Source organism: Anastrepha obliqua, chromosome 5 (genome assembly GCF_027943255.1).
Source record: "Anastrepha obliqua isolate idAnaObli1 chromosome 5, idAnaObli1_1.0, whole genome shotgun sequence".
Classification (NCBI taxonomy): Eukaryota; Metazoa; Arthropoda; class Insecta; order Diptera; family Tephritidae; genus Anastrepha; species Anastrepha obliqua.
The window spans coordinates 89,994,706-90,020,347 of NC_072896.1; the positions used below are offsets into that span (position 1 = coordinate 89,994,706).

Below are 25,642 nucleotides of genomic sequence, written 5' to 3' on the forward strand. Positions count from 1 at the left end.
TGCATTAAGCAGACGCACTGTCAGCATATTTCAATACACAGGTGTGCTTCTGCTGCAGGTGAGCGAGTTAACTGTGGTGTTAACTGCCCCCCCTCTAAATATCTGCGTCCCGCAGATTGACATGCGTATTCCGGGAATCGTCGGGTGTCTCCTTTGCGTAGGTAGCAACAGGCATCGGAATGGTAGGTTGGCGTATCGGAGGGAGGTCAAGGCTTGCTGTTATCTTTCTCCAAATCCAGTAGGAGACCACGGCCAATATGCAAATAAAAAAAGCGTCAACAGCCAAAGAGACATGGAATCTCTGGCCCAGTTTGCCCAGATGGTTGATATTCGTCATGCTCAACTCGTGAACGTATTCTAGACTTGGTTTAAATCCTTGGCTTTTCACGTTGGTAACCGCTGCTGGCAATACCTGCGAGCTCTGCGATGCTCTGTTAGAAAAGGTTTCGTTCTTTACCCAAATTGTCTCATTGCTAAACTGGATGAGGAACGTGCCGTTAAGGACGCTCTTGCGATTATCATTACGAACAGTCCCCTGAAAGTTGGTTAGAAATAATGTACCTTCACTAATTAATTCGATAGTTTCTCCATTTTCAGGTTCGAAGTGGCATTCAGCATCACCCCCCTTAATTAAACGTGCCAGGCATCCATCTTCGGGTAATCTTTGCAGATGGCTCATCTCGCAGATCGTTGAATTTTTGATCGAAGGACATTCACTTATTATGCCGTACGTTTCTTCCTTGCTGACCAACATTTTAGTGTAGTTTACCACTACCCTCATACCTGCATGAACCGCAGCTCTTGTCATCAGAAAGCGGAATTCATCTGTTCTGACCTTAGGGATTGCGAGTACATAAAGCAGCAGAGAGCCATTTGAAAATAAGGAAGGCTTCGCATATTCAATTGCCTCAATGGCATTTTGATAGGGTAAAGCCTCTTCTTCAGAAATTAGCTGATGTAACTCAACCGGGTTTAAGAGGTTGGTGTTGACTATGCCCGACTTTGCCATTTGACATGCGCGTACTACCTCACTTATTTCTTCCTTGAGGATCTGTATGCGGTTAAGCAGTACGGTTTCAGCAGCCGTAGTGCCAACCTCTTTCCCAATGGTGTTCACGTAACGTGTCATCTGATTGATCTGGTTCATAGATTCCCGAGTGGCATTGAAGAGTTCCTCATTTATTTTAAATTGGTGGTTGCTGTTTGCGATTACATCATCCTGACTTCTGAGGATTGTGTCCCAGTCTGTTGCGTCAGGCGAGCCGGCAACCCATTTCCAGGCCGATCCAAGCCAATTGATTGACCGGATTTTACGGGGTTTAGTGGCCCGAAGTTCGGCGAGGCGTTGGCTAATGTGGTTCAAGTTGTATGCCGCAAAGGATTTTGCGACATCATTCCTCATGCCCTTTGCAGCCGTTTCGAATTTCTCCAATGCTTCGCTGAAGAGATTCAAATCAATCTTATGTATCAATTTAAAATGGCCATTTACTATCCAGCCTTGACCCTGATTTATCGCTACCAATGGGGCATCGTAGCCGAAGATGTTGAATCCGCAAACGCAGGGAATTACGAGTAATCTAGCTTGATAAAATTTTCAATAAGAATTTACAAATTTTTCTTAGTGTGGCAATAAAATAACATAACAAAAATCGGTAACTTCTTGTTTCAGCCTTAAGCTAATATTGCCAGTTGCGCGTGTTCTTTTCTTGAAAGCAACCTGTTCCTAATCAGAATATCCTTTGAAAGGAAAAGGGAGAAAAAGCATTTCATCGTTTATATTAAAACAAGTGGCTTTCGGGAAAAGAGGAGCGTTACATATATGGCAAAAAATATTTTTTTTTTGTACAATTTACAACGCATTAAATTATTTGAATATTGGCAAAAAAATATTTTTTTTTGTACAATTTACAACGCCTTACATTATTTGAATATATTTGGCGTTTTTTTTTTTTTTTTTTTTTTCTCTTTTCTGTCTTTTTTTTTATTAACAGTTTCTTCCTCTCTTTTTTTTTTTTTTTTTCTTAAATATAAAAAATTGTTTCATATAAAAATATTTGTTTTTCGTTTTTTTTTTTTTCTAGAGGGTTTTAATTATCACCCCATTTTTGTACGAGCCAGCGAAGGAAAAAATACGTCAAAAAAGGAAAGGAAAGATCGGTTTCATATATTTTTCACCTGAGTCTTATGGATCCTTTTCCCATTGTTCGTTGTTACCGTGACCCTATTATCTTTTCCTACGACTTCCTTTTTGTACAGTGGCCGTTGTTTTGCTTTTATTTGCTTATTCCTTACGTACACCACGTCGCCCTGCGAATATTCCCTAGGGTGGTCCCTTTTTCTAATAATTCGCGAATTTCTTGATTCCTGATTTTTCCTTATTTGACCCCTTACCTCATTGAAAACCTTTTCCTGAAAATTTCTTATCCCCTGGTAGTTTATTCTTTGCACCCTGTTAAAAAATATGTCGCTCGGTTTATGCTTTGTAATGGAATGAATTGAATTGTTGTACCGATCAGCGGCTATGTATAGTAACTCCTTGGGGCTGGTATTGGGTAGTTCCTTTTGCAAACAGCGGTATATTTCAATAATAGTGGAATGAAGCCTCTCGACCTGTCCATTTACTTCACTTTTTTGAATGGGGGTCTGGTAGAGCCTGATTCCCAAACTTCTTACATAATTGGATACTAGAGGGGTGACGAATCCTCGTTCGTTGTCTGTAACTATCATCCGCGGGACCGTAAAATAGTGAATTACTTTTGCAAATTTTTTTCGCAAAAGTACGGCTGACCTGTCCTTAATGTGGAAAAACTTCGCAAATTTGGAGAATTTATCTAGACAACTTAAAAATTTCTCCCCGCTAATTTCGAAAATATCAATGTGCAGGATATCGCACGGATGTTTGGGTATTGGTGTATCTTTTAATTTTGGGACGAAAGGATGTCTGTCATATTTATTTACCCGGCATATTTCGCAAGCTTTAGTGAAGTTTCTTATCAGGCTCGCCATTTTGGGGAAGTAGTACCTTTCCAGAATTTGTCCTTTATTTTCCACCGGGTTTCTATGAGCCCGCCTGTGCTCTTCCTCTATTATTCTACAAATTCTTTCCTCATTCGCCACATCTTCTACCAATCTCCCTTAAGTCGTCCTCATTCACCGGCCCCTGTGGAGGAATTTCAATTGGTGCTGCCACGGGTCCCCCCACGGACGCTGCCTCAAGCTGACGAATGCGATATTCGGCTTTTTTCAGCTCAGCCATGAGCGCGCCCACAGAGCCATTTAATTCAGTAACAGATTGTGTTAAGGAATCCATAATTAAGTAAATTGACTCACCGACTTTTATTTTTACTCCTTTTCCAACCTTTTCCTCTTCCTTCGCTGCTTCTGTCACTTTATTCTCTTCTGCTTATTTTTATCGCACTTGTTGTTTTACTTAATTCAACTCACAGGCTGATTGATTGCATCGAGATATCCAAAATGTTGAGCTAGAAATGCGAAAGTATTAGTATTTTGTAAAATATTTTTTAATTTTTTATTTTATTTTATTGGTTAAGGTCACGGAAGGGACGCGGGAACCCTTTTTAGTCGTCCTACAATCAGATTGTAGGCAACCTACTTAGGACGCTTCCTTCACACGATTCTCGAAAGCCTAAACAACTTTTAATTTAGCTGCCAGAGGCCAGAAATAGTTGGCGTGTTCCCATGTGAACGACAACGTGCACCCAGATAGGGCGTATCTAGTCCACTGGCTGCAGCTGCTTTATCATGCCGAGATCGTTGACGTTACCCAATTTACTTATAAACATGGCTGTAATTACACTAGCCAATTAACATTTTTCCTCTTTTTTTTTTTGTTTTTCTTTTAATATTTGCGAATCCGGGCAAGGAGTCGAACCTTGTGCCAATGGCACCCACCAATTCGCCACAGATTTAAAATATGTAATTTTTCTCAAGAATCTTTTTGTATTCTTTTTTATTCTTTTTATATTATTTCCTTCTGACGAGGAGTCGAACCTTGCACTATGAATGTTTCACAGTGCCCACCAATTTGTCAGGGATTTTAATACAATTTTCTGCGTTATTATCTTTAAAAATTTTTTTTTATTTTTGCAGCCTTTTTTTATTAAATAAGGCATTTAGTTAATTAACAAGTACTTGGTCCCATGCAATCTCCAATGTGGAAGGTGTAGCGTGACTACTATTGCGGGCACACAAGACTTGTAACCGACCGACATTATAGTCGTAGGAGACCGTCCTCGTAGGCGTAGGCATACGGCCTCCTGTGGCAATTCTAATGTCACCGAGCGCGGACGAAAAATTGCTGTGGTGCAGTAACAAGTAACATTTTGTTTTATTTCTTTGACAAATTTTAGCCATCTGCTTTTATCCTCGTGAGTGAATTGCCAGGAGGGTCCCCCCGTAGGTAGTGAATCGCTGAGCAATATCCTCCGAGTTTTATATTTATTTATCGCAGTAGTGCAGTTATAAATAATGTTTTATTTAATTTACAAATTTTTAGAAAATTTTTTCATCCTCGAGAGTAAATTGCCAGGAGGGTCCCCCCGTAGGTAGTGAATCGCTGAGCAATATACCCCGAGTTTCATATTTATTTATTGCAGTAGTGCAGTTTATTTAGTTCACAAATTTTAGAAATATCCTTTCATCCTCGTGAGTAAATTGCCAGGAGGGTCCCCCCGTAGGTGGTGAATCGCTGAGCAATTTACTTCGAGATTCATATTTATTTTATAATTAATAAATTTTTTATTTGGGCATTCACCCTTCACTGCACCTCACAAACCTTTCATCATCGTAAGTAAATTGCCAGGAGGGTCCCCCCGTAGGTGGTGAATCGCTGAGCAATTTACTTCGAGATTCATATTCGTTTTACAATTAATTTTTTATTTAAGCATTCACTTTTCACTGCACCTCACAAAACTATCGTCGCACTCCGCTCCATTTTGCCGGGTATTCCCTTACTGAACAAGGGAATCCTTTGTGAAGCTCGCACTGCGGCTGTTACTTTGCACAAGTGCGGCTTCACATTGTGGAAGGGAATTTTCAAGTGATTTTTCGTTTTGCGCCGTGAATCTTTTCAAACACTTAATTTGATTTAGTTTGAATTTATTTCAAATTCACTTTTAATTTTAGTTTATTTCGTTAACTCCGATTTTTAATATATTTATTAAATTTAATTTCATTTGAACTTAATTTATTTTGTGTTAATTTATATTAAAAAATTTTGCTATGATTTCAATTTTGGTTTCTTGTCTAATTTTATTTTAATTTTAGTTACAATTTGATTTATTTTATTTCATCAAGTTAAATTTTATTTTACATTTTTTTCTTTTATGACACGGCGCACTCACTTTTTTATTTTCACTTTTTTTCCCTTTCCACTACACCATAAGGATTCCTTTGCGGATCCTTTACACTACAAGGATTCCTTGGGGGAGATCCTTTACACTTACAAGGACTCCTTGCGGATCCTTTACACTTACAAGGATTCCTTGGGGGAGATCCTTTACACTTACAAGGACTCCTTTGCGGAGATCCTTGTTAGGTACCCCATCTTTTTGAAAAAAGAGGGGTCCCTGCTCGGGCGCCAGTTAACGTGTCCCGCAGGACATCGTTGAAAAAATTAAAGTTGCGGGCCAACCACTTGGCCCGTTAAGTTATACTTACTTTCGGGATCCTGGAATTAATTGTCTGTTCTTAGTGTTTTACAGTTACTTTATTGTATATTAGCTGGTTGAAGATTACCGGTTAATGCCCACTGGTTCAAGACTGCCCGCGCGGCGGCACACTCAGAACCTTTTATACTAAACTAGCCTTATTCCTACCCTAACTCTGCTGACACAGCGGTTCCCACGATGTTGTGTATTTCGGGTGAAGTTGCTGTCTGCCGGATGCGCGTGTGGATCACGTTGCATTAAGCAGACGCACTGTCAGCATATTTCAATACACAGGTGTGCTTCTGCTGCAGGTGAGCGAGTTAACTGTGGTGTTAACTCATATATCTAAGCTTGGTTTATGACTTTTATTTGATGTTAGAATCGACTAGCACACACTGCTGGCGGCATCTATTGACAAGTTGGGAACTTAGTTGCGCAGACTTAAACTTAGACTTTGGCTATGCCGTAGAAATACTCAAAAAACAGTTTTGCTAAGAAAATTGATGAGAAATTCCTTTTTATATATTAAAAATATTAATATTACAATAATTAAAAAAATGTAATATATTTAAAAATTTGGGCTTCGAAACTCGGGTATGAAACAATAAATGATAAAAAAAGTTGGTTCTAGTAGCAGTCGGCACTCGGCAGGTTATGCCAAACCTGCGAGTGTATTTTTGCCATTAAAAAGTTCCTCAGAACACTGCTGGCATTATTTCCATCATTTTCTAGCATCTAAAAAAATTTTAAGCAATTTTCAAATTATTTAATTTATGTGTTATTTCAAAACTGACATTAGTTTTATATTTTTCAATCATATCGACTTTCTTCTATCTAAAGCCTACTCCATTCTTGGCATTATAAGCGGAACTAGCTCGAACTTTGCAGTCCTTTATACTCTTAAGTTGATATTTACGGCATTTGTTCGATCATCCTTTTATTTGGAGACCGTACCACCGATTCTCTATTAGCATAATTGAATACAAATGGCTTTTAGGTCTTTCCTACTACAAGAGGTTTTCCCTAAATATGCTCCCGCTTCCCTGAATTTCTTTGATCTTGTCCCAGCATATAAATCCAGTGTACCACTAATCAATCTTAAACAAGTAGAAAGTATATCGTTTTTGTCGCTGTATTTTTTTTGTTTAATATTGACTATAAGACTTCATTACTTTGCCAATCGCCTCTGCATTGCGCCCGTTGGTGCAAATAAGGTCGATATCATCAGCATAAGCGAGCAATAACTGAAAAACTCGCATGATAAGGGACCACCTAAAACCCTGCCTCGTTTTAAAAGACTAAAAAAAAATCTTTGCCAATTCTCATGACGCTGGTGCTGTTTGTTAGGGTCGTCCTGCATAGTCGGATAAGCTTTACGGCAATGCGAATTCAGACATGGCGGCCTACAGGTGATCTATAATCGTACTGCCGAATGCAGCTTTGTAATCGACAAAAAGGTTGTGGGTGTCGATGTGCTTCTCTGAGCTCCTCTCAGGTTACGCCAAAACCTGTGAATGTGAATATCTGTTTGATGATAGATTTACCAGGCCTAAAACCCTATTGATAAGGTCCAATCAGTTTGTCGACGAGAGGTTTCAGCCTTTCACAAGGTACGCTTGATACGGCCATGTATGCGATACTGGGAAGGCTTATCCCACGGCAGTTGGCGCAGTTCGTGGGGTCACCCTTCTTGTATATTGAACAGAGCACGCAGAGATGCCAGTCACTAACCAAAACAAAAAAAAATGTAGCACTACTTCACACGATAAAGACAAGTAGACACACACATTTTAGTCCTTAACAAATTATTTATTTATTATTTTAATGCTTTGTGATGAGCAAAGGGAAAGGCATTTTTTTCCTTTTTATCTTTTTGCCTTTGTCCTTTGCACTTTAGCTGCACATATTTAATATCACCCCTTCGAAGTGACTGCATTTGACAGCGCGCCGCTGTCAACTAAAATTCCAATAATAGCCTAGCGGAATTTCAATGACAAAACAAATGCAATAACAAGAAAATACCTGCGGCTCGCAAATTCCCTTGGCAGGAAAAAAGAAGGATTTTTAAACGCATTAAAAACCACTTTGATAATATCAACGATAGAGTAATAAAACAGCAAAACTAACTTATATGTTTGAATATACATAAATATATGAGCAATATATAGAAAATTATATACATGCATACATACATACAAATAGATTACATGTAAGGCGTGTTGTGTGTAGTATTTGACGTTAAGGCTTGACACTCAACTTGTTGACCATAAAGCCAGCAAATGCTTTCCTGTGAAAGTGGAAAGGTTTTCTGACGCTTTGTCTCTATTCATTTGTGTTTCTTTTTTTTAATTTCTTTGTGTGTATATGTAGAAGCGCTTGAGTTTACTCTTATCATACGACATCTATTGCTAACTTTACTTTGACTTTTCACTCTTATGTATTATAGAAATTTATTTGTGCTCATATTTTCTTTCCGTTTCTTCGACTGTTGCTGCTTTTGAAGCTTGTGGAGGTCTTTGACTACTTATAACTTTATATTACGATAACGATTTCCACAGAAAGGATTTCTTTGAACACAAGCGCATACAAAGGCAATACCGCATTTTTGCTTTGCGTCATTTCTGTACTCGGATCAAAGGGATCCTGATTTCGTACTACGCTGTTTCTGTAGCAAATATATCAATTTCATAGCGTGCACACCTAAAAGTATGCTTTAGAAATTCATTTTAATATTTTTCCTTTGCTTTACAGATTAATTTTTTCTTCTTAACTTCTTTATTCCTTTTTATTTATTATTCTTCTAAGCTTTATAACTTAGTTAGTTTTCATTTTTCTCGCATTTCCTCCATTTGTGGATAAACATCAAAACGCACAGCACACATTGGAGGAGGAGGAGTTCAAACACCCAGCAAAGGGTCTAAGCGTAACTTATAAATATATATAAGCTTGAAAATATTTATAAATTTATTTATATTCTGCTTCCTCTTCATCTTCAAGATTTGTATTGTTTTCATATTTTTCCACTCTTTTCGCCTGCCTTAGCGCAAATATAATAAATAGCTGAGCAAAGTACACATATATGGGTGTGTGTGTATGCGTGTGCGCTTCAGCTTACATTAGTAAATACTTCAGTTGCTACTTTTTCCTTGTTCCCTTTTCTTTTTCATTCCTTTGCTTTACCTCGTCTCGAACATCTTTCAGTTTTTAGCACTTCAGCCCCACTTAGGAGGAGACCCTTTTATGTATATTTTGTATTGATTTCAATTTCTACAAATGCAAATATTTGTATAGGATAAGTGTAGTGACTTTTATTGAGGTGGTGAGAATATTTTCTTAAGAATGTAAAGTCGAAGTAATAATACAAATAATAAATTAAGCACTCTTGCCTGAAGATTTTCATATAAATATTATTTTATTTTAATAAATATAAAAACTTTCTTAATTTGCTTAATATTAATTATCTAAAATGGCACATTAAAGTCTGGAAAAGTTGTTTTTTATATAATGAAAAAAGCTTTATTTTTAAAAGCTGATTAACTGATTAATTGAATCATGTCTGGTCTCTAACACCATCGCACAGAGGCTACAATCTTTCGTCAACAAATGCATTCATATCATCTGTTGAATATTTTGACTGAACACCATCAGCAACAGCGCGAATGAGGAACCCATTCTATGGCAAATCAAAAGCAGAAAGTGGCAGTGGATAGGTCACACGCTTAGGAAACCATCAGTTAGCATCAGTTGAATGGCACCGGGCTGGAACCCGCAAGGGAGCAGAGGTCGTGGTTGGCCAAAGAATACTTAGATAAGGTCGTATACGCTGAGAAATGGTCTATATTGACTATTGCATCATATATGTATAAAGTATATAGAGAAGTGTCTTCAAGAGAATAAGAAGTACCTATAAGAGCCGCTGGTATCATCAAGAAAGGGCAATAATTAAAAATATTAAAGTTTAAGACAAACAAAATATTAAATTTTTACCACATTTTTTTGAGTAGTTATGCTAAAAATTTATGCAAAAAAAATCGGTTTTTTGAATTTTCACAGTGGCGTTCCCCCTTAAACACAATATGTTTTATAGTCGGTTTCTTATTCGATTTATTTACCTTTCCATCGTATTTTATTTTAGTTTTTTTTTTATTTTTTTAAATTTTTTTTTTTTTTTTAATTTTTTTGTATCTTTTTATTTTTTTTTTTATTTTATTCATATTTTCTTTTTACTCCTGCATGCCTTGCGAAATTAAACTAGTTATTTTAAATAAATGTATACATACACACATATGTATGTTTGTCTGCATATATGATGCTTACCATAACAAAAAAAAAACAATCACTTAAAGTTCAATGTTCGACCAACGAGTAGTTGATTAGCTGTTATCCGCTATCCACAAGCATACGAGTATGTGTGCATAACATCTCACACAAATGCGTATTTACATAAAACTGTTACCCAACATTCTGTCAAAGCGAACCCCTAACATAAATACAGTGAAGCAAACATTTAACAGAGAATCTGTAAATAAATCGAAGGCATGCAGTTACCACCAGGAAGTGTTAAATGTTAAAATAAAGGTCACGCAACACCTAACAGCACCAGAGAGCTGAAGAGAAGTTAGGATACAAGCCATCACTGAGACACAAATTGGTAAACCAATGTTAGCAAATGCGCAGAGGAATAGTGGTAACAGAACCAGCCGAAATGGGAACCAGCAGCAGCCGCAAGAGAATCAACGAACGGGCGACACAAGAGCAGAAGAAGTTAAAACAGTGCCAGCAGTTGCTGCAGCAGTGTTATACCACGAGTAGTAACAGTGAAAGAAGCAGCAATTAGCAGGACTCGCTGAGTTGAGACCAAAGCAGTAGCAGCAACCAATGGCACCAGCAGCCGACAACTAGCGACACAGTCCATCAGCATCAGTGGTTGATGGTTGTGCTCAGTTGTTGTTGGACTGCAGAAGTGTCGTGTTGTGGCAACGATTAACAAAGCGGAAGAACGCTGAAAGATTAATTTTGTGAACTTAAAAAACAAAAAACCAATATTTGGACAAAGTGAAAACAAAAATAAATGTTGAAGTAAAAGAAGTGAGAGCATAAGAACTCAAGAGAGTGAGTGTGCAGGACGAACCAAGTAAAAACGAGTGCAGGAATTTTAAGAGCAGAAATACTGCGTAAGCATTTTCTCCCTCTCTCTCTGTCGTACTTGTGCATGGAGGGAGACCGAAAAGCCGATTTAGCAAAACGAAATACAAATGTACGAACAATTTTAAATGTAAGCAAACATATGCAAGCAAGTGTTGCAAGTTCATCGAGCATGACGCATGTGTTGAATTTGATTGCTTGCTTGTACGGCGGCTATGTATTTCCGTGTAGTGAAATGTAGAATGTGCATACGTGGCAAATTTTAACAGTGATAGCTAAAAAGTGAGCGGCACTTTTGGTACTACTGGCGATGTTTTTTTTTGTCTTTTTTTTGTGATGTGATGCGCTTAAAGTGAATGCTTGGGGTTGGTGGCATGTAACAATTTGCTCCAATGCTGGCTACAAGAAAGAATAGGAAGCAAAAATGTAGAAATTTAACAAATAAATACATTTTTTTATGAATTTCGAATTTTTGAATACACGATTGGGTTGAAAATTTTGGAAATTAAATCGTTGAATGATAAAAATATCAATATTTACTCTGAACTGTTAAAAGTTCATCAGTAAAATAAACTAAATATCAGTTAAAATTGAAATAGTGTTTTAAAGTGTGAGATACCTCTCGCAACTTGTAAGCTTCTCATTAAGGACGTATTAATCAGGTCTGCAAATCAAAGATGGAATAGCGTTAACACCTGTGAAATTGCTAGGCAAACATGGCCAAGGCTAAATTTACGTCTGTCCGAGAGTATTATAAAACTGAATAGACTTCAAATCAGGACCTTAGTAGGGGCCCTCACAGGACACTGTCTCATAGGAAATCATGCAAAGAGATTAGGCGTTTACACGCATGAATTCTGTCGTAGCTGCAGAAATGAGGAGGAGTTGGAAACAATTCAACACCTTTTTTTGCACATACCGAGCTCTAGCCAGAAGCAGGAACCGATTTTTAAAATCCTACTTCTTAACGAATATAGAAAATCTATACATTTTAGGTATCAACAACCTTTTACGCTATGTAAAAAGCTCAGGATGGTTTAATATGGAGACGGAAATGTAGCTCAGCCCCCGCGGGTCACAACGGACCCATTTCGTGGTGTAAGTGGCATCGTTGTCTCTATGTGCGATGCGGCTGCCAAACCTAACCTAACCTAACCTTTAAAGTGTGGAGAAAATGCAGCATATTTTATAAATTAAATAATAATAAATTTATATCTTTAACAAAATATTTTGCATGCTAAAAAATATTTTTTGGCAAAAATGTTGCAGTATCTTGTGTTTACTGCATATCTATAATATATTAAAAAAAAAGTTTGAACACAATTTTTCAAATTCTTTTCTTCTTAATTTTAAAGACTTTTAGTTGTAAAGTAGCAGCTTTCCGGTAAACAAGGGGGTCTAATTTCCTAAATTTTTGAAACTATTTTTTATTAAAGAATTTTTTAAAAATAATATGTAATAAATTTAGCCCCGTTTTTGAATATTTTAAATTTAAAAAAATTACTACAAATTATGAAAAAATAGAGGAATTTTCGGCAGAATAGTAAACGAATTTTTGAATATTTTAAGCTTAAAAAATAATAAAAATTACGAAAATATAAAAAAAATATGCTACAAATTATGAAAAAATAGAAGAATTTTCGGAAGAATAGTAAAACACTTTTTGATTAAGTTTATGATTTATGCCTTTATCCATATTTTTATAAATGTCTTAGTTTTTTGCTACGAATAGACTCCCTTACAATTTTATGCTGCCGAAATAAGGAAAACTTTTAGATGGTAAAATTGCAGATAGATTTATGTAGGAACGAAAAATTTATTTCAACATACAATTCTAGCTATTGTAATATATAATTTTCATTTTTCATATGCGCGAGATGGGTATTAAATTGTCCTGAAGATTATTAATATGCGCTCTGGAATAATGATCACAATGTAATTAATATTATTATTACTGTTATTGGCATGTTCAAAAAATATAATATTTAAGAACTTAGGCTAGTCACAAAAAATATCCAACTATTTCTATCTCGAGCTTTATATAAGAGCTTTTCCTTAGTTCGCTGAATGATTCGTTCGTCTCTCTGTTGATTGACCTTTACGATATTCTTTACGGTCGAATCATATTTCTTTTTCCTCGCGGGTTCAATTCCAAGGCGGTATATGCTATTTCGCTCACAAGTTTGAGTAAAGTGTAGCCGATCTAGAAATACTTTATTCTCATAGTTTCTTTGGCAATTGGTTGTTGTTGTGTTAAAGCCTCGCTAGCTGCTCGTTGATAGTAGTTGTTGACCACCATATTTTAAAAAATTGTCTGTAACATCTATTATTGAAATGAAAAATGAACTTAAGTGTGACAAAAACTGTTTCTGAGCCCTAAAACAGCACATCTGACTTTTTTTAACCGGTTGGTGATGTCAATGACGGTACCCCCTCAGTAGTAACAATGTTCCCAAGGTACTCAAATTGAGTAACCTCTTCTACTAGATTGCCACTAATATTAAACTGAGCGTCATTAATGGCGTTTATTCGCCTAGATTTGGTTTTTTGGATGTTGATGTTGAAACTCCCTTTCACAGATTATTCCGCGATATGATATCTGTGTTTGTATAGAAACATGGCGATTTGATATAAAAATTAAATCATCGGCATACTCGAGATCGCTTAACTTGCATCGCAGCCTCCAATTTATGTCATAACCTTGAAAGTTAACAGTTTCTAGTGCAGCATCCAGAGTTGTGACAAAAAAAAAAAAAAAATTAATTTCGGGGTATTTTTTAAAGACCTTTTTTTTTTTAAATGTGAAAGGACGCTATCTTCATATTCTCATATCCACTCGATTTCATAGTATACTTTTTTTTTTGGAGTGAAATTTCTTAGGCGTCGATGGACGAGCAAGAATGGAGAGTAAAATTTCAAGACCATGCAACGTTTTGGGCATTTTCGTTCTGCGAGAGAGAAAATGATATAATGTAGAGGAAAAGGAGAGAGAGAGCTATACCTTATACATATCCTTGTGGTTCCTAATTTTTAGTGAGAAATAATACTGCCAACTTTTTGGCGCTTGTTTGTTGGTGCAAACTTGTAGGAAATATATTTTTCGTGGCTACTTTTTGGCGTTATATTTCCTTGGTGCCTACTGTTTGGGGCGTTTTTTTGCGCTTACTTTTTGGCGCTTATTTCCGTTTCCTGGCTAGGGCTTGTGCTTACTATAAAGTGCTATCCATTCCGACGTCGGATTTATTGATATTGCCTTGCGGTAATTTGTGCCGTTGCTGCGGTCCTGGAATCGCTGCGTTTGTGCGGGTGATAAACGCTCGGAGTAGTGCGCGTTGTTGCCACGGTTTGTGTCCGGCACAATTACCACAATAGCCATTTCATCCATTGGATACAAAAGGACTGGGCCTAAGAGGCTTATGAAGTGTGTCGTTGGTTCATCAAAAAGAAGTCTACTACTTAATCAAAACCAAGATGTTGTGTTCGGAGTATTATTGAGTATTATTCAGGAGTATTATGACTCGTACGTATGAGTTCACCCAACTATTGCGAAGTTATTAAAACCCAATGTTTTTTTTTTTTTTGTAAGTTCCCTCTCTCTCTATTAGTGCTAGCAGTTATATATATATACAGGGCCCGCCATCTATCGTTACGGATTTGAACTAGGTATTATTTGAAGAATGGTAACACTTAGCTGTCATCTGACTTGACAGAAAATTAGTTTTACTCTTCCGCTGAACGAAAATGGTTGTGTATATGCTCAAAGAACGCTGGGAAATATTGCGACATTACTTTGAAAATCATGCTACGATCAATCTTTTGCGCACTGTCTTCGAAGATCGCATTATCAGCCGAAATTCTGATATCGTTTGGCCGCCTCGGAGCTGCGATTTGACGCCGTTGGATTATTATCCTTGGGGTGCCGTAAAAGACCAGTGTTATGCCAACAAACCAGCAACAATTGATGCACTGAAGACCAACATACGCGATGTCATAGCTGAAATACAGCCGCATACAATCGAAAATGTGTTGAAAAATTGGACCGATCGTATGGGATGGTGCATGGCTAGCCGAGGCAGCCATATGAATGAAGTTGTATTCCATCATTAACCGGAAAGATTGTACTTCAAAATAAAAAAAAGCAGTTTGGAAAAATATTGAGTAGTTTCTTTTTTATAGCATTTTTAATTCCGTAAAGTTATATGGCGGACCCTGTATTATCTAAACCAGGCCTCCAAATGAGTGAGCAATCAAAAAACCGTCTCCTTATGGACCTTAATTCACCAAACTACATTCCCAACTCTGCAATCTTCAATATCACTTTGCACAACAGAAGTTTACAACTTTGAAAGAAATATGGCGGAATAAATAGAAAAAATTCCGCACCAGCAAATTTATTAAACAGCCATTAAGGCCATGAAAATTCTCCGCTTGCCGCAGCTACTTAAAGCAAAGGCCCGTTATCCTTATTGTTTCTCGACTAGAAAGAAAAAATTATTTTCAACAAATGTCAAAGTTTGTTTACAAATTCAATCAGTACAAACAAAAGTATCTCCACAAGGCAAATAGCGATGCTCTATAGAAAAAAGCAGCAGGAAATGGTTGTAGTAAGAAAAAAGGGAAGACTGAAATAAATAATGCTGAAACGACATGACGGTAGCAAAAAAATGTTAAAAGAAAAAAAACTGAGTGACAGACAATTTAAAATTTTTTCTGCCGCCAGATCTTAGAATATTCCACCATTTTTGAATTTTTTTTTTTTTTGCGCTTTAATGTATTAAAATATTTCTTTACATTTCTTTTGCATGCAAAACTACCCCAAGCAACTTGTGCACCCCTGTGCGCGCTTTTTTGTTGCCTCTGTCGCTGCTGAGTTGCGCATTTTAGGCAAAAATAAAACCTCAAAAAAACACTACGCCTTACAAGCAAATGATAACGTCACAGCCACTTTAACTGTGCGAGTGCTGTCATTGCCGCCACTTTCAACTCTGCTAATATGGCTTTGTTTGCTCTTTGCTGTTGACGAAGGCTCTGTCGCTTGCTTTGCCTCTGCGTATTGCGTGGGTGTGAATTTCGTGGAAAACTTTTGCAAATCCCACACAGCCAATTACATACTGATATTTTTTTTAGTTTTGTGAGGCAACTCTTAACTGGTTGTCCCTTAGTTAGTTGACTGGCTGGCTTGGCGTTGCGCCGCACTGGACTTGCTTCTTTCGACTTGCAGGCGTTTATTTGCGCAAAGCTGAGCTGCACTGCGCTGGTAAAGCAAACTTTTCATTTGTTTGGGTTGCATCGATTCTTACTAGCGAAAACTTTTTGCAGTTTCCCACTTTGCGGCTAATAGTGTTTTCCTTGGCGCTACTTGGATTTTATCTTTTCAGCTGTGACGCCTTTTAGCGCGAATAATTATTTTCAATTCTCATTTCAATGCAAACCCTTTTTTCTGCTAGGCTTTTTTTCTGTTTATTTCAAATTTCAATTTGCCTTTTGCCACAACAAGCGCCAATTTGTTGACTGCTGTTGTCACATTCAGCTCGTTCCACTCTTACCTCCGGCATCTCATTTTCGATTTCCGCCGTCCTTATTTGTTCCCCTTTTATTTACTATCGCTTTGATTTTCTGTGTGTATTTACTTATCTTTGTATTATCCGCCAAGACGCCTTTTTTCGGCTTCACTAACTTTGCTTTCGCTTTAGCTACCTGCGAAAATAGCCCCTAGGCATGTCTTAACTTTTGTTGGCAACTGTTGTTGCGTCCCCGACGCCCCATTGCTGTCGCATCAGCTGCTTTTCGTTTGTTTTTACAACTTAATTTAAAAATCTGCGCAAAGTTCAAAGTGTTGTGCGACACTTAATTTTGAAAGTTTTCCTCTCGTTGGGTTTTTGTTAAGTTCAGCTATTTTCCGCTGTTTAGCTGTCAGACGGCAAATTTTCAGGCCACAAACTTTTTGAAGGTGCACACTTTTGAAATAATTTCTTATAGCGAAGTGGAGGATGGGATCTTTGAAAAGTTTTGGTAACCAATGTTGCAAAGTTTTCTGTAAGAAAGTAGGATTTTCGTAAATGCCAAAAAAAGCTTTCCATAGCAGCTTCATTTACGAACATCGATTTACATAAAAAAAGCTTATGGATATGAAAAAAAAATGCAAATGTAAAATTATCAAATAAGTCTTCATTAAGAAATTTTAGATCGGGTCCCTAGAAATAATATTAGCAGCCAAAAAATAATATATTAATACCCAAAGTAATAATTAATAAAATAGATACCTATTCTTGATTCATCTTCGGCATTCATATCACCAGAATGAAAGCATAAGAACCACCCCTTCAGTGTTGCATTCGTTAGTTTATTTGGTCCATATCAAGAAAAAAATTGTTTAGTGCTAGCTGAGGACTTTTTCCTGCGTCATAGTGTTGTTGTTGTTGAAGTGGTTGAATAATAGCGTTGCTGAGTAATATAAAGATTTTTCTCGGTTTATCTACCTTCATTTTGAAGCAACGCAACACGCAGCTCATTTCACCAGAAACACCAGTGTTCAAGAACTTTTTCTGAAGCGCATTTTTACCCTTCAACCGCCGTGTAATATGGCCCATTACGCCTTAAAGCGTTTATTGCTTTCTGCTAATATACTTTATATAGTTAGCGCGTATATTCACTCTTAAATATTTTGCCGAACTTCTGCTCCAATTGGTGGTGTACGTATCTTGTTTTTTCAAATGGCTTATAAGCGGTGTAAATTTTGATGCTACTTTTGATGGTTGCTGATTTTTTACAAATTTTTTCATCGGAGAAATATGCCCGTAAGCTTGCCATTGCTCCCTAGGAGCAACCGATGTCTGGAAAAGTTTTATGTTTTTATGTTTATATCCAAAGGGGACTATCTTTTGGGAGCCATTTATAATTAGTTATGTGCCTTTCAGATCTGGTGCTCAATGACTTTTATAAGAGCTGTACATGTGCGGGTAGGAAAAATTCGTTCGAAACCTCCGATATGCGGCCCGATAAGGTCTATATAACGAATATATGATATTCGATTTTTTTTTTTTTTAATGGAAGAAAATACTCAGCACCATCAGCAAAAAAGAACAAAAATTGTAAAAAATCAACACGATTTTTAAGCCACTTCAAACAAATTTTTGATTAAAAAATCTAGAAATTCAGTTGAAAATTTTACAAATTTCTTTCAACTTACACAAAGTTTGAAAGTTGAATTTATATGGGTTTTGGATAATTTATGAATAAAGAATTATTAAAAATTAAAAAGCAACAAATGAATTGTCAAAGCTTACCAATAATTCTTAGTCCTAACACTTATTTAAGTGGGGAGCCTGCTTTAGAGGCTTAAACAAATCTATTTTTTCGTGGATTTTTTTAGGAAGGAAAGAAATATTCGTTTGAAACGAAACTTTCAGATTTTACTGTTATATATTTCAACAGCCTTCTCAAATTTTTTCATTAAAATATATGCCATGTTATGCCTGGTACAAGCATTTTGCCGAGGCACCTCGAGTGTGTATGTGTCATGCGGCGGGAAAGATGCAGGTCGTAATTTTCATCTGAAACCAAAAACCCAAAAAAATTTTTATTTTAGTATAGTAAAGCTTCTAGTTAAACCAAAAAAGTGAGAAATTCAACAATTTTACGCTAATTAAAAAAAATGCATTTTTTTGGAAAAACAAATTCAGATTGTTTAAAAAGTGGGTTAATCATAGCATATCATAATCATAGTTAAGGTTGTTTAGGTTCAACTATCTTTCCCGTTTCGATAGAACGTTTAAGTTTTTCCATATCTTTAAAAAATAAGAAACAGAGAAATTGCGCGTCAAAGTTTTTGTATAACGCGTGATCAATCATGAGGTGCTTTTTTCAATAGTTAAAAAAAAAACAAAAATGTAAATTATGTTCAAAACCTTTATTTATCATTTGAAAGGACATTCTTTGACATTTACTTTTTGAATATGACTTCATTCAAATGTTGGCCGCAACTACGCTTAAGGTGGTCCATTCTGAAGGTCCAATTTTCAATCATTCGACTGGTATGTCGTGAATAACACGCGTAATGTTGGCTTCCAGAGCTTCAATCGTAGCTGGTTTATCAGCATAGACCTTGGACTTCACGAATCCCCAAAGAAAAAAGTCCAAAGGTGTTATATCACAAGATCTTGGTGGCCAGCTCACAAGTCCTAAACGTGAAATCAGCTGCTCTCCGAAATGACTTCTCAATAAAGTCATTGTTTCACGAGCTGTATGGCACAGAACGCTGATTTTCATAATACAGTTGAACAATTTGTAGACGTTGTTGCGGTGTGAGTCTTTCTATGATGAAATGCCAAACGCTGTTCAACAAATCCACGATGACAGTTTGCCAGAACTCGCGCGCGATCTGTAAAAAAAACGCAAATGAAAAAAACTCCTCTTAATTGATCACCCGTTATATACCGACCGCCCGTATACCTGCTCGACGCTTACTCACAATTTATTCTGTAATTCCGAAAATATTTTGAATTTGCTTCTGAAATTTTGAGGACATATTCTTGGATAGTTTGGGAAGACACTTATGCAAAAAAAATCGATTTTTGAAGAATCTAAAGCAAGTTTCCCGCTAACTCAATATATTTGAATACCTTACACTTTTCATTGAAACGTAAATAAATTCACAAACCGCATACTAATTTCGTATTTTCTCTCATCTCTTGCAGCCATTAAACAGACGCCGCCAATAGTGTGGTAAGTTAAGCAAACACAAAAAACTCTTAGCAATTAACTTCGCAAAACACTTGAAATTTATTATAATTTAGTAATAACAAACAAAATATTCGAGTAGCTCTAATTTGCACTCCACTTCGGGATAATTTATGCTAAACAGAAAAATATTATTTATTTACACGCAATTTAAACAGCGTAAATTAGTAATTAGCGCCAGTGAAAGGTAAAAAAGTTGCGCATACGCCATGTCATGCAAAAAATTATCAAACAAACGGCGAGTAAATAGAATATCCAAATTAATGCTTAAAACTTTAACTAATTGTGCAATCAATTATTTACACAACAGTGAAAGAGGGCAAACAATAAACATTAAATAGTAAACACAAACACACAAAGGAGTGCCCACTAAAGTCGTTAAGGTAACTTTACGGCATGTGTAGCATAATTTTGGGGTTCATCGATTCCAGCGTGTATTGCATGTGTATGTCCATGTGTGTGAAAATATTTATGCTTTGCTTTATTGAGCGAAAATAGTATGCGTGCACACCTACACTTATACATATAACTTCAGTGCACATATGTGCGCGTATACGTGTCCGTGCGCTTGTGCGACATATTTGCGGCTCCACATTTGTGTAGCTATGCAATTTCAAACCATTAAAGCTGCCAAATGTGAAAATGTTAATTATGCGCCCGCGCATGCTTTGCCAAATATCATTGTTAATGAACTTAATAATTCAAGCTGTGGTACGCATTCACTTACATACACTCATAAACAGCACACACACACATGACGCGCACACTGAATGGGGAGGAAATTGAAAAATAAACAGGAAGCCGTCATAGACATACATACGTGCACGCATACATGGATGTTGTGTATGTGAATGCATGCAAATACTTATGCGAACGCACATTGCCACACATATATGGTAAAATATGCATACATGCACAAATACCCATGCATGTGTATGTATGTATGTATTGCGCATAATTGCTTATTTGTTTATGAATATGCACACATACATTTGTATTTGTCACTTATCCACATCTGCCACATTGACCTGCATCTGTGCGATTGGGCATTGTGGTGCGCAAATGGAAAATTTATCAAATCAATTAAAAATTTAGTGGCACATCAGCGGCAGGCATGCAACATTAGCTGCAATATGGCCAATATTCCAATCATTCAATAAGTGTAAGTATAATAATTTCGAGTTCACTTCTAGCTTCAAAATGCGGCGCTAGTGGTAGCTGTTACTGTGATTACGTGCCACATATTATATGAGCTGAGTGATAATCAGTGGCAGAGGGAGATAATATGAAAGGAAATATCAATTGTAATTAAAAAAAGAACAATTGAAGCTGCGGCAGAGCAAATAGGAACAATAATTGTGCATTACTACTCGGCAGACAATCACAAGCCACTGAGTACACGATTGCTATGGTGTTTTGCTCTTTTTTTCAAGGGCGTTGTGGTAGCGCGCTACCCTCACGTGGCTTTCTGAAACCAGGATAAGCCGGGTTTTCGTCGAACTTCGCTTCTCATGGAACTGCCGTCAAGCATTACTTCGTGGGGAGGAAAAGCGATTAATCGCCGCTTCCCCGTCTAAACCTTTCTAGCATCCTCAGCCTCTTCATGATGTCAGCTATCACATCGCTTGCCAATCTCCAATTTTCACTACTTTCCAGTATACTTTGAAGGAGTGATTCGGGGCTGCAGTTTTCTCCGAATATGCACCGAACCGTTCGTCTTGTGCTACCAATTAGAGAAACACGTGGCGCACGTCTTCAATAGCGTCCCCTCCGCCGTGGTCGCATACAGGATCAAGTTCTTGTTTGAATCGATGCAGATAATACTTAAAGCATCCGTGTCCAGAACTGATGCTGGGTTAAGTGCGTTCTCTTGAGCCAGTACTTCTAGTTCGCATAGTACAGATCGGTTTCAAATTCAAGCCTTTTATCTAGCATAATACCGAAGTACTTAGAAGCTGGTATAGTAGTGACTCTATGTTCGCCAACTCTTATAGTAACTTCCTCCAACTTTTTCCACCTGGACATGAGTACTGCCTCCGTTTGCTGCTCTGCTAGCTAAGGACCATTTTGTAGGAGCCACGTCTGTACAGCCTCTATGGTCTTATTGACTCGGTTGCAAATATCGCTTAAAAGTTTCGCTGTACCAATGACGGTGACGTCGCCCGCGAAAGCAATTATTTTGGTTCTCCTTTAGGCAGAGGTCCCCATCGGGCAAAATATTCTCGGTGAAACAAAAAAATTAAGAAAAACATTTTTCTAATAACGGTCGCCCCTCGGCAGGCAATGACAAACCTCCGAGTGTATTTCTGCCATGAAAAAGCTCTTCATAAAAATATCTGCCGTTTAGAGTCGGCTTGAAACTGTAGGTTCCACCATTTGTGGAACAACATCAAGACGCATGCCACAAATATGAGGAGGAGCTCGACCAAACACCCAAAAAGGGTGTACGCGCCAATTATATATATATATAAGGGACCGAGTACAGAAACTTGAGAAACACTGCCAACGACAATAGGTTTTTTTATCCCTGCTGAGGTTTCATATTGCAACAAACGGTCTTGGAAGTAGCTTCGTATGAGTCGTCTTAGATACGCTTGCTGTAGAAAAAGTTATTCTCGTTCGGAGATGGTACTATACCACATTGGTGAATAAGTTTTGCGGTTCGGCACGGAAAAAATAATTTTATGGTATAAATTACACTTTATTATTCGGTATAGTCTTCCTGAACATCTCCCTAAATATCCAATTTATGAATTCCTCCCCTGAAGTGAGTATATGGAATGGCTGCAAGGCTACGCATAGCTGTTAATAGTTCCTCATCATTTAATGAAAAAAGCTTTCCAGACACAAACTTTTTTAGGTCTGGAAACAACTGGAAGTCCACATCTGGGAAATGCGATGGATGCTCCTACAGTTTTAACTTTAATTCATGGAATTTAGTCATTGTCAAATAGTCTCTTGGCTCGTTGCATTGTCTTGATGAAAAAGAAATTTTTTCTTTGGCAAATTTGTCTTTTGTTCCGAATTTTTTCCTTCAGCTAGTCAAAGAGATTACAATAAATTTTATAATTTTTTACTTATCAGTTTGCAAGTAATCCGCAAGTTAAATTCCTTTCGCATCCCAAACAAACTGATGCTAACACCTTCTTGGCCGATTTCTGTACACGAACTTGTTTCGGCGACGAAGCACCAAACAAGACACAACTCTTTAGCCTATTTTTTAATTTAGGGTCATGGTGACTGACCCAAGTCTCCTCTATAGTGATGAGCCGACGCACAAAGTCCTCTTTATCCTTTCGAAGACGCTCCAAATGTTGCTGAGAAAATCGCATTCGAATTGGTTTTTGTTTTATTGTTAGCGAATACGGCACCTATTATGCATAGCTTTCTGATGCCCAGTACTCGAGTCCAAATATTGATTACACTGCCCAATTAGATGCCTAGCGCTTCTAGTAAATCTCTTTTAATCACTCGATGATTTTCCAATACGATATCCTGAACTTTGTCTACGATTTCAACCTTAAAGTACACACAAAAGTCGGTATACTGGGCCTAGAACCTAGCAGGTAATTAACCAATACTTCAGTATCCAATTACACAGGTTTACAGCACAAATGCTGCCCGGATCTCACCATCCAACTCTCACGATGTTGTTGTTGTGGTTGTAGCATTTCACTAAGCCCTGCCAGTGCGGTGTGGTTACCGATCGTCATTGTCTAACTCATCTTACGGTATGCCCAGAAAACGTGCTATTTCGACAAATTAGGTCCAGAGGAAGAGGGATGTCAGGGTTTGAGAGGGCATGTGATTAGGTGGTTAGTACCGGGCGGACTATCTTCACATGCCGAACATGTATTGAGTATGTTGTGATCGATTCTGTACAAGGAGTAGTTTAACCTGCTGCAATATTCAGACTGTAATTGAGTCAAAGTTACGCGAGTCTCAAAAGGCAGCGATAGCGGCATTCGAGGATTGGGAGTTTAGGAAGATGGTGAATGTCGCTTAATATCTGTCTATATACTGTCCAGTCCAGTATTTTCAGTTATGTTTGGTACTGAATCTCATCGGTGTACTCAAATAGATGCCTCCTGACTCACCTGAGAGGTGGCTCAGGCTCCAGGAAATCTTTGCAGGGCCCATTAGTGCTGTAACATCCCAGCAAAAATTACTTTCTGAGCATTTTTCTGTGCTCCTTGACTGTGAGCATGGAAGCCTCAAACGCAGGGCAATAATCTGGACAAAAAAGTTCGGAAGGCCTCTTCTGTCCAGAGTTAGATCAGTGGTAGTGGCGTACAACCTTTTCAGGCTTTCATAACCGAATTTTGTGATTTGTAATGCGGAAGAATTGAATATGCAAGAGCTGAACTCTGCTGTAAAAAGCTATATTTATTACTTAAACTCCTAATGTCACTTAGTTGAAACGCTGGGGTGCGAAATGCGAGCAAACTAACTAAGGTATTCCCATTCAATGGTTTACTTCGTGATACCCTTAGCTGATATTCGTTTGTGAGTTGTCGAAAAAGAAAAAAGTCGTCAGTCTAATCGAGATGCCATAAGAACAAAATTAAAAAAAAAACACGCTCGTCATGACAACGAAGTGGGCAACTACTCAGATTTCTTTCAATTGACTCTCCTTAACTTTCTCACCTCCCATTTCGTGTTGCACGCCTTTTACACTCTTGAACTACAAATCAATCGCGCAATCACCGTTAAGTTCTAACCACTCACGTTGCTTCGCTCAGTTAGTCAATCCTCTTCTATTAGCTGCGTTTAAATGTGTGTGTAGGTGTGTATGAGCTTGCATTAATCGCCTTCCGCGCCAATGTTTGGAGTGTGTGGACTTAAAACAAACTTGAGGAAGACTTCATAAAAACGAGTTGTTGTCAAAGTTTGCTGCAAGAGTGCGCCCTTAAAAATTCTACGCGAAAATGCAATCATTTGATTGTAATTTTTTTTTAGGTACAAAATTTTTTAACTTTTCTTATTGCCTCTGCTAATTGCCACTCAATCTAGCAGTACACTTTTTTCAAACTTCTTCACTTCATTTCAACTTTTACAATTTACCGAGTCCATATATTTTTTATATTTTTCACTTTATTGCCACACTCGCCCTCAAGCGCATTAACCCGGTTGGCTGTTGACTGTTGACTGTTGACTGTTATCTATTTTACTAAACCACCGCTCCTCGTCTTACCTTTCGCTCTCAATTCACACGCTCCCTCGTGTGTTAAACGCAAGTTTATAGGGGCGAGCGCTCGTAAATAGTGTTGGAATAAATTAACACCAATAAATGTTAGTAAAAGTATTTGCGTGCATTAACTCTTGCTATTCTCCGCCGTTAGAGCTCCACAGTAATGCACTTTGATTTGTCCTTTGCCCTTCAGTCTGCTTCATGGATGCACTACTTGCAGATGGTGCATTGGACTATCCATTTTCCACGCCCTTACGCTTCCTCTTGTGGCCGCCAAACTTTCTACCAACTCCCTCTCTGGCAATGAATGAGGCCACTTCACTTTTTTGCTTATTTAAAAAAAAAAATTTTTTTTTTTCAAAATGTAAATGTTTATTCATCATCAATTTAGTTGCATTTCATTTAGTGTCATTTAGGCGTTCTATTTGGCGCTTGGCGGCTATTGAAAGTTGGCCTTATGTACTTTTGCATTGCAGCCTTGATTTGGCTGCTAAATAAATTGCGCTCAGCACTCTTCGCATGTGCCAATTTTCCTTGCTTGCAATTCAACAGCTGAGATTTAGTGGAAAGAGTGAATGCGGATGAAGGGAGAGTATTGGGTGTATAAGATAAAGTGCATGAAATGACTACAGCACGAGACTATTGACAAGTTTTGAACATTTCTTTGTGTCTTATTTAATTTTAGTATGAAAATTGACTTATATTTTTTTTATTTACGGGTACTTTCTTCCATATAAAAAATTGTTTATTTGTAAGAGTAATAATTATTACGTAGATAACCCAGACTCTAAAATTTGACAAGCGCGAGATGCTGCTTTCGCGTACAACTTTAGTTGGGTTAAGCTCGTCTTGGAACAACCAACCCGTCCATTGCTGTTTTGTTTCTGGCTCATTTGCA

The 25,642-nt window shown here is 37.4% G+C and overlaps 1 protein-coding gene across 5 annotated transcripts in view; it reads left to right on the forward strand.

Annotated features, from left to right (window-relative positions):
* The window catches only part of LOC129249198 (uncharacterized), a 158,762-nt gene that overhangs the window by 97,274 nt on the left and 35,846 nt on the right, over window positions 1-25,642 (forward strand). For 4 of the 5 annotated variants that reach the window (XM_054888872.1, XM_054888878.1, XM_054888879.1 and 1 more), the window contains exon 4: window positions 19,511-19,538. The exons of the other annotated variant lie outside the window; for it this stretch is intronic. The gene's annotated coding sequence lies outside the window, so the exon portion shown is untranslated. The remainder of the gene's footprint in view (window positions 1-19,510; window positions 19,539-25,642) is intronic. 5 annotated transcript variants of the gene reach the window in all.